A 10,980-nucleotide genomic window follows, 5' to 3' on the forward strand; every position below is an offset into this window, starting at 1 on the left:
TTGGGCATAGAGGTGGTGAGATCACCTCATGGCATTTTGTTATTGCAAAGGTAATATGGCTTGGACATGTTGTCCAAGTATGGTATGACAGGTTGTAAGCCTATTTCAGTTCCATTGGAGCAGAACACAAAGCTTTTCGCATATACAAGTGAGCTTTTGGAGGACCCCACTACATACATACACATAGAGGGTAGCTTGATCTACATGACCATTACTAGGCTAGACTTGAGTTATGTTGTTGGACTAGTGAGTTAGTTTATGTAGACCCCTAGGAAGCCACACTTGGATCCGCCGGCTAAATGGATTCTCAGGTACATAACGTGCATAGTTGATTATGGACTTTTCTATGAGGCTGTATAGAGATACAACTACATGGATATACAAATACTGATTGGGCTGGTAGTGTTGTAGATAGGAGATCTACCCCAATGGTTTTATGTTCTCATTTGGGAGTGTTGCTATGAGTTGGAGCAACAAGAAGCAACCAACAGTTGCCTTGTCGAGTATAGAGGCAGAGTACAGGGGTGCTATTATGGTAGTAGCTTGTAAGGTAGCTTGGTTAAAGAAGCTACTCGGTGATATGGGTGAGCTCGTGGATAGGGCAGTTGTCATTTATTGTGACAACATGAGTTGCATACAATTGGCCAGTAACCCAGTATACCATGCTAGAACGAAGTTCATTGAGGTGCACTATCACTTTGTGAGGGAGAAGGTTCTAGCAAGTGATGTAGATTTGGTATATGTCAGCACAAAGGATCAGGTGGCTCACATCTTCATGAAGGAATTGGGCATAGAGAAGCTACACAAGTTTAGGAGCTTACTTGGAGTGGAGTGTGTAGAGTTGAGCTCGAGGGGGAGAGTGTTGAGATATCGAGCTCAACTAGTGCTACGGCGGACATTGATGACCCGCCTGGATGACAGCTTTTGCACTTATGCCACTGGCATGGTTGGTGAGATTATGGTCGATATGCTGTCAATGGATGACAGGCTGTGTGACAGCCACTTTGGAGTACTAGAGTTATGGCATAGTTATAGCGCCAACTCAGTTAGTCGAGTTCACACTATAGACCAACCATTTTGTATGTTGTTGTAGGAGAGTACTTTCCCTTTATGTATGTACTCTTATCTTTTAGATATATGGTTGTAGAGAAGATAAGAAGATAGAAGAAAATTCAGACATCCATCTCTCTCTTGTGTCTTGTACTCTCTTGTGTGTGTGTGTGTGTGTGTGTTTTGCGGCAACAAGGAACTCAAGCTCTCTTTCTCCCCCACATTCTCTTTAGCCTATCTCTTCTAAAATAGCTTAGCAAGATCTAGAGCAACATGTGGAGGTGAAGGAGATGAAAACAAACTCCTATCTCTTCAAGATATTGCCCCCTAACTCTCTTTTGTGTGGGTAGTAAGGTAGCAACAACATAATCCTTCTCAAAAAAATCGGATTGTCACTTATATGGGGGTTGGAGGCTTCATCTCATGCATATATAAGTGTGCTAAAAGTTGAGAAGTCTCCAACATGAAGGAGCACATCATAGACATGCTGCTTTTATATGTATTAATATTTATCCTAAGCCTAAGGTCTTTAAGGTTACAAGGCCTTCAATTTTATGGGATCCATTTTATTTAATATTTGGCCTTTTTACACATCCTTGACCTTGTGACCCACTCCACTCACTCTTTACAAACTTAGGCAAAATTCTCAAGGTCCAAAATAAGCATGAATTAAGTTTCAACTAATTTTCACCTTTTTAAAATTTACAAAAACTATATACAATAATTTGAAAAAATATATTTTTTTCCTTACCAAAATAGGTAAAACCAACTTAAATGAATCTTTATTAGTGCTTCTTGCTTTAACACACATCAAACAAGATAAAAACGGCTCCCGAAAATTGGATGTTAAACCCTAAATATAGTGGTGGTGAGTCTCTCTCTTGCTGGACGGAAGTGCTTTTGGATTTCACCCAAATTAAACAATGTTGGATTTGGATCCTCTTGTGAGACAAGAAGTAACTCCTACAAGCCCTAGTGGCCCTTTTTCTTTTTTCTTTTTTTTGCTAGAATATGATCCAAATAGAACAGTGTTTGATTTTGGATCATGTCCTAGGAGAAGAAGTCAGACCTACAAGTCTAGCCCACCCTTTGTCTTGTTTGATGGAATATGCTTCTAGTTTTGACCTAAAGCAAATAAATTTTGATATAGGTACTTTAAGTTGTACCATTAAAGAAGAGGGATCATACTGGATGACAATTCGATATCAGATCTAGATTTTTGTGCACAATGACATGACATAGTTATCCCCACATCACGATGATCGACTTAAAAGAAAAACCATCATATCAAAGAAAGGGGTCTCCATGTTATCTCATGTTAACAAGCAATGAAAGCAAATAACAAGATCACCAAAAATATTGGTGAGGTCAACCAATACTTTAAAAATAATGAAAGCAAATACCAAGATTACCAAAAGTGTTAGTGGTCAGCCAACGTTTACTGAGTTTACATTTAAAACCTTTAAAAAAGTATTAAACACAAAGAAGGTCCGAAATGGCATTGCTGAAATCAATTATATTGCTGAATAATAGTTATCATACATACAATGACAGAGTGTTGCACATATATATATAGCTATCCTACTAAAGAGATGAATCGACCAAATGCCAATACACTTTTGGGTATCGGCCTAAAGTTAAGAGCTTGTTAGCTTCCTCCCACCACTAACAACCACTTGTGGGTGGGTGGAACATACCACTCCTTAGGAGCCGTTGGCCGCTTCTAATCTTAAGAGAAGGCCCAAATCAAACATTGTTCCACCCACTTGGTGGTGGGTGGAACCTACTACTCCTTAGGAGCCGCCGCCACTTTTCATCTTTAGAGAAGACCTAAATCAATCATTGTTCCATTTGGGTGAAAGCCTAAAGCACCTTCCACCATTAAGAAAGACAAAGGGCCCCTACACCAGCTTTCCTTAAGAGTTACTTTTTATCTAAGGAGAGGACCCACATGAAACATTGTTTACTTTAGGTTAGAGCTAGAATAACATTCCATCAAACAATCGAAAGGGTGGACTAGAGCTTTCATGAGCTACTTCTTATCTTAGGATTAGATCCAACAAACAAGACAAAGGGGCACTAGAGCTTGTAGGAACTTCTTGTCTCAAGAGAGGACCCAAATCAAACATTGTTTGATTTGGGTGAAATCCAAAAGCACCTTACGTCAATCCTTAGAGCTTGTAGAAACAAGCCAGTAGAGCTTGCCACCATTCGGTGGGATGAACCAATCACCCCTTAGGAGTTGCTTCTTATCTCAGAAGAGGACCCAAATCAAACATTACTCAATTTGGGTGAGCTAGAAGAACCTTTTATCAAGCAATGAAACACTCATTTGGGAGGAATCTACCAGTCCTAAAGAGCCGCTTCTTAAATTAAGAGAGGACCCAAATTGAACATTGTTGGATTCGGGTGAAAGCCTGAAGCAAGACAAAGGGTTACTAGAACGGGGAAAAACCAAGAATGACTTAGGAGCTACTTCTTATCTAAAGGGAGAACCCAAATCAAACATTATTAGCTTTAGGTCAAAAGCACATTCCATCAAACAAGACAAAGGGTGGCCTAGAGCTTATAGAGCAACCACTTCTAGGATGGGATCCAAAATACGTTGTTTGATTTGGGTGAAATTTAGAACCTCCTTCCATTAGGCAAGGCAAAGGACGACCACTAGGTATATGGTTGAACCAACCACCCCTCAGAAGCCACTTATTATATAAGAAGAGGCACCAAAAAAAACATTGTATATTTTGTGTGAAATCCAGAGGCACCTTCAATCAAGAAAGAGAGAGTGCCACTAGAGCTTGCAAGTACTCATGGTGGGAGAAACCTACCAATCCAGGATCTACTTCTTATCTTAGGAGTGGGTTCAAATCAAACATTGTTCAACTTCAGTGAAGGCTAGAAGCACCTTCCAACAAGTAAGATAGAGGGCTAGTAGAGCTCACCACCATTGGTGGGTGGGATTAGAAGCTGCTTCTTATCTGAAGAGAGGATCTAAATTAAACATTGATCCATTTGGGTGAAAGCTAGAAGCACCTTCCATCAAGCAAGGTAGAGTGCTACTAGAGCTTGTAACCACTTGGTGGGAGAAACCTACTCCTTAAGAGCCACTTCTTATCTTAAGAGAGAAACCAAATCAAACATTGTGTGATTTGGGTGAAGGCTTGAAGCACCTTCCATCAAGAAAGATAGAGGACCACTAGATCTTGCCACCTTTGGTTTGGATGAACCAAGCACACCTCAGGAGTTACCTATTACCTAAGGAGAGGACCCAAAGAATTGGTAAAGCAACAAAGGGATATTGTGCTGACACATACCACATGGCAAGGAAAACCCTTCTGGTAATGACTCTGCCGATTATACAACATTTTTAGCTATCGCTTACAAAAGATGCACATGAGGTAGAAATGTAGAGAATCTGTAGAGTCAAAGGAGATGAACTAGAGGACATGAATACAAGAGATTGGGATAACCCAAGAAAGTACAGAGAAATGTCAAGATATGATAAAAACTCAAAGCAGGGAGATAAAAAATTTAAAGCTCCATGAATAGTCGAGAGGTGTGTTTGCTTGAGGCTACACTGACATAAGGGTATTGATACATTATTTTATCAACATTATTCAATGCTATAGGAGTTTTGTGATGAATACTTAATAAGCTTCACATGAGTGTTCTTTGATGATTTTAGTGTCTTTGGGGGGAAAGGAAGCAAAACACCTTCTCCACTTGAGATTGTGCTTGGAAAAGTGTTGGTGGATTGCTCGATTATTAAGTCTTAATCTTGAAAAATATGATTTTGGGCTGTGAACGGTGAAATTCTTCTAGGTCACATAGTGTTTAAAGATGGCTTTAGTAGATCCTTGGAAGGTAGAAGTCATTCGAATATTAGGCAACCCAAGTAATACAAAATAGTTGAGAAGATTTCTTGCACAAATATGCTGGCATAGCCGCTTTCTTTTGGTACTTGGCTGATGTAGTGTATCCACTGCATGCTTTGATGAAGCAGGATATAATCTTTGTGTGGATAGAGCAATGCCATAGAGCATTTCAACTGTTGCTCATAAGTGGATGATGCTGCCAATATTTTAAGTGCCAGATTGGTCTAAACCTTTTGATGCTTTGGATGAGGCCATAGGCTGTGTACTAAGTACAACTTAAGGTGGGCATTGATCAAGTTCTTCGGAGGTGTGTTCCATTACATGAGCAACAAGCCGTTTTGGTGCAAGCTCATTACAGGTGGGTGTTTTTCAAGAGATATTACAAGGCAAAAAGTGTTCTAAGAAGATCCATAGTGTGGCCGATAGTGTTGCTTAAAGATGCCTAGGCACAATTGGCTAGGGAATGTGACATGTGTCAAAATGGCTCGGCTAACCTGCCATGACGGATCCAATGTTTCATAATCCACTTCTTCCTTTGAATCCTTGTTTGAAGTAGGGACTAGATTTTGTAGGGCCCATTTAAGCCTCCTCCAAATAACATTAATAATAACTACATCATAGTGGCTATCATCTCTCTTATCCCTCCCTCCCCCACACTCGTCCCCCCCTCTCTCTCCTTCCCACCATTTCTTCTCCCTCTTTTCCTCCATAGCTCTCTCTCTCTCTCTAGAAACCTATTCATAACAACATTCCACTCTTTTGTGGTTTCAAGTAATACGCCACCTACAATTGTCATTTAGTAATACTTAACTATGCAAGCTTGTACTCTCCTCATGTCCACAAAAATATTATTGAATATATTGTACTCGAATGTTCTATTCTTCTTCTTCTTTGTATGTTGTAGTGGCATAGTTCCCTCTATGTATTTGTACTCACCTATCAAGCTAGAAATAGCCAAGTTCTCATGTTGCCTTACCTTGCACATATTGTGTGGCCTTGGTATACCAAAAACCTGCAGCCATCGAGGCTTGAATTGCTTGAAGAAAAGCTTGGAGATGGCGCGATATCCTTTCCTACTTATTCTAACTTTATCACAAGCCTCCACCACCTTATCTAGCTTAATCAAATCACGAAAATATCTCAAGACTTCTTTCATAACCATTTTACTAGAGTTTATACTACTTGGAAGCTTAAGCAACTTCATCAAAACAAATTTACATATCAAAGACTTAACCATAGAGGCCCTATCACCTAATTCTTGAAGATTAAACCCTGCAACATTTTTAACATAGCTCCAAGCTATCTATAGTCTTTGTTTCGTAGCACCTCCTCTTCTGCCAAAGCTGTGAACATGCTTCATTTATCTATACCTCGCCTTAAGGCCCATGGGTATGCTTTGAGCTTTGCATGTTACTTAACTATTTTTTGGGCATGTCATGTTGTTGAAAACCAGAGTCTCCTTCTCCTCTTTTAGCTCCCTCACTACTTCTTAAGAAGATTTAAAGAGTGACTTCAAGACTTCAACTCATTTACCTTCAGAGCATGACTCTTCAAGACTTCAACTCATTTACCTTCAGAGCATGACTCTTCAAGACTTCAACTCATTTACCTACTGAGCATGACTCTTCAAGACTTCAACTCATTTACCTTCAGAGCATGACTCTTCAAATCTTTTGAAGTGTCTCTAAGGTATTTTATAACCCTTGCATAGCTTGGTTAGAGATGCCTATATCTTGGTTAGAGATGCCTACCATCATCTCAACTTGGATTTGATGTCTATGAGCATTGTAAGCTTGGTGGAAAGTCTTAAGCAATAACCCAATAAACCATTTTGTCCTTCACCAAACGAACTATATCATGTATAATGATTCAAAAGGAGGAGATTTACCTATGCATGGATCTGGTGGATATAAGATTCCTTTAAAAATTTCACATTCCTTTTGTTTGCAACAAAAAGAGACATCTATTAAGTCTCATATTCTATTTGTATTATAGAGTCTTGTCCCCTTCTTCTAGAAACCTACCCCCATTCCACCCTTTAAATTCCCCTCTCCCTCCCCCCCTCCCCTCTCACCAAGTTTTTCCACCCCTTGATAAACAATTTAGGGTTACATTATCACATGTACATCTATTAAGTCTCATATTCTATTTGTATTATAGAGTCTTGTCCCCTTCTTCTAGAAACCTACCCCCATTCCACCCTTTAAATTCCCCCCTCCCCTCTCACCAAGTTTTTCCACCCCTTGATAAACAATTTAGGGTTACATTATCACATGTCACCTCCCAAAAAAAACTTGATTTTTAAAAAATTTAGGGTTTTGTCACCACATGGCGATGCATGTCATGTGTGCCATGTGGCACCTTAAAAAATATTGATTAAAAAAACAATTTTCCACGTGGAAATGCAGGCCATGTGTTGGCATGTGGAACCTCGAAAAAATATTTAAAAAAGGAATTGAGGACTACGTCGCCATGTGGCAACAACCACATGGCACCTCCCAAAAAAACTTTATTATATATTTTTCCCATTTTTTTGTAGGGAGAGAGAGAGAGAGAGAGAGAGAGAGAGAGAGAGAGAGAGAGAGAGAGAGAATGAAAAAAGGAATTGAGGACTACGTCGCCATGTGGCAACAACCACATGGCACCTCCCAAAAAAACTTTATTATATATTTTTCCCATTTTTTTGTAGGGAGAGAGAGAGAGAGAGAGAGAGAGAGAGAGAGAGAGAGAGAGAGAGAGAGAATGAAAATCCCTCCCCGAAGAACCGAGAAGAAAAACTAACCGAGGAGACGAGCAAGTCACATAACGGAAGCCAAAAAAAGCCCAAGGATCAACTAGGCTCCACATCTCCTTCCAAGATGCAACACCTACAACCATGTTAATCAAACAAGATAGATATGTCCAAGAGCTTCAATGCAAGGTCACACACTAAGGTTGACATTGTCTCTGATTCCAAAATTTCATCCCCAAGTTGCTCTGTAATGATCTGCCGACATCATTGTGCTTCACGCAAGAAGGCCAATTAGCCACCAAGACTTCAAGAAGAGGCTCAAGAAGCACCAAAATCCATTTGTCCATGTTCGGTAATCCACCCATAGCTTGTGGTTTACCAACATATACATGCCATACTAGGTGTCCTAAATTCTTCCATTCTCATGGACAACCCAACCTCATTCACATCCACCTTATTGGCTAGCCTCGTTTCACATCAAAACTCAATTTCCTATCCCAAAGCATGTGTAAGAGTTAAAGAAAGCAGAAAAATAAACATAAAAGACAATGATGTATTAATTCTTCCATTCTCATGGAAAACCCAACCTTATTCATAAACTCCCTATCGGCCAACCTCGTTTCACATCAACACCCAATTCCTTATGCCAAACCACGTATGAGAAGCAAAGCAAGCAGACAAATAAGCATCGAAGAAAGTGGTGTATTTGTGTTTTCCTTGGAAGGAGATTTTACATGGACACACCTTTAGCCCATAATCTAAACACGGTTTCTACATCTAGTAGATACATCAATAGGAATCAATATCTCAAGCACATGCATTAAGCCTCATCAAAAAGCCATCCAAATACATTTGTGGATGGGGGGATCATTGCGGACGGGTGATGCAGGTCATATCAGTAGTAGGCACCAATATCTCAAGCACATGCATCATTGAGGTACAGTTTCTGGATGGGGGAACCATGGCGAGTGCAGCCCATGGTACAACCCATCACCTAGCTAGACCTTCCTCAAATTAGCAAGAACGTTCGATGGCCTCTTCTCTGACCCCACCAACTATTGATTCGTAGAGCTTATATCCCTAATGCTCAGTAACACTAAATTCCCAGAGCAAGGGAGATCGTTAGCTCTAGTGCACAGCTATGGGCAAAGATCATTTTCCATGCACCACTATCTAATGCTCTCGAGTCCCCAAGAAAAGGCATGCCGAGTAAATATCGAAGAAAGAAGTAAAGAGAGTCCAATAAAGCAATGACTTGCAGAAATCTTTGACGTTGGAGGAGTACACACACAGGGCACACCTTCCACCTATTACCCATGCACATCACCTACATACTTCACTTTGGCATCACATTTATTTCCACATCTTGCACCTAGCAGTATGCATGCACATATGCACCTACAACTAACAATCTGCATACACACATGTTCCTACAACTAACCCCTAGATATATCCTTGCATGGACCATGATGATGGGCGTAAGCGTGGCCCATGGTACGATGACAATCCATTGCATGGAGAATCATTGACCTTGCAAAGTACCTTCAAGAGCTTCAATGCACAAACCTTTGCTTTGACTCTAATTTAACACACAACCTCACCCTGGCTGACGTATTTGCCATGAAGAAGCCCCATCTCTAGGCATCATGCTATGAGATGAAGAAGACCCATCTCTAGGCATCATTCTATGAGATGAAGAAGCCCCATCTCTAGGCATTATGCTTGATAACGAGCGTAAGCCTGGCCCATGGTACGATGACTATCCATCGCCTATAGAATCATCGACCTTGCAGCACCTATAAGAGTTTCAATGCATAAACCTTTTCTTTGACTCTAATTTAACACACAAAACCTTGCCTTAGCTAACATATTTGCCATGAAGAAGCCCATCTCTAGGCATCATGCTATGAGATGAAGAAGCCCCATCTCTACTGTGGCAATGATTGCCTTGGGATAGAATCTAGCATCTAGGATCTTGAAGTGTGTGTCTCGAGCAATCTTTTTTGAATGAGCTTTGGAGCAAACTTTTTTTACAACCACTCTCATTCTATACCCATACCTCCTTACTTCTTCTCACTTTTCTTTCCTCCTCCTCACTCCTCCCCTACTCCTCCTAGCCTGTCTTGGCCTAGTCACCCAGCCTGGCTTGGCCTTTAAATTACTCCTCTACTCCTCACATCCTCTCTCTCTTCTATTCCTCTCTCTCTCTCTCTCTCTCTCTCTCTCTCCTATTCCTATCTTTCTCGTGCTCTCCTCCTCCTCCTCCTATCTCTCTCTCTCTCTCCCCCCTCGCTTTCTCCCTCTCTCTCTCTCTCTCTCACTCATATTCCTCCCTCCTTGTGTCTCTCTCCCCCTGCTATTCTCTATATCTCCATCTACCTCTCTCATTGTCCTCTCTCTCACTCTCTCTATCCCTCCTATTTATCTCATGTCTCTCTCTCTCTCCAACTACCTCTCTCATTGCCTTCTCTCTCTCTCTTTGCTTGTTGCGCTCACGTGGAGCATGAGATCCTGCTTGTTGATTGGGTGGGCAAGTTTTTGTTCTTGCTTGCTTGCTTCTTGGGTGGAGCCTAAATTTCTCCTTGTTTATTTAGTGAACCCTAATATTCTTCTTATTGGGTGGATCCCAAGTTTCTCCTTTGTTTATTTGGTGAACCCTAATATTCTTCTTGTTGTGTAGGTGTAGTGTGAGTTTGCTTAGAAGAAGCCTAACTTTCTTCAAGTTGTTGCTTCTTCCCTAGTAGTTGCATATAAATTTAGAGTTTTCTTGTAAATTATTATAGCCAAATATCACTACCACTGACCTTGTTTGCTAAGGAACTCCCATTCCATCTTGAGTATCACTTGCCTGAATTACTGGTTCTTTCGCATCTATCTACGTCATTAAGATCTAGTGATACTAGGAGGGAAAAAGCGAGAAGGAGAGAGGGAGGACAAAAGAGAGAAGGCCGAGAGGGAGAGGGACAAGGAGAACAAAAGCAAGGGGAGAGAGGGAGGGCACGCCTGACCTATCATAAGTCTTACCTGCTTGGACACGCATTTATCCCTCCATAGGTTAACATGGTTTCACATCTAGTCTATCCTAAGTCTTACCCGCTCGTACCGACACTATCCTTTGTAAGACAACACTGGAACATACAAAGCTACCTTATCTTATGCTTAATATCAAATTGGGAAAGTCCACGAAGTCTGTGTACATACTTGCTTAAGACTAGTAATAGGGACAAGACCATTTTTTAAGTTTTGTTGGCGTAGTGTGAAAACTAGTAGCTTATATATAAGTCATTTTTGACACTAACCATTACACTAAAAAAGACCAGACCG

This window comes from Cibotium barometz, chromosome 5 (assembly GCF_041138505.1).
Source record: "Cibotium barometz isolate CiBa-2024 chromosome 5, ASM4113850v1, whole genome shotgun sequence".
NCBI lineage: Eukaryota > Viridiplantae > Streptophyta > Polypodiopsida > Cyatheales > Cibotiaceae > Cibotium > Cibotium barometz.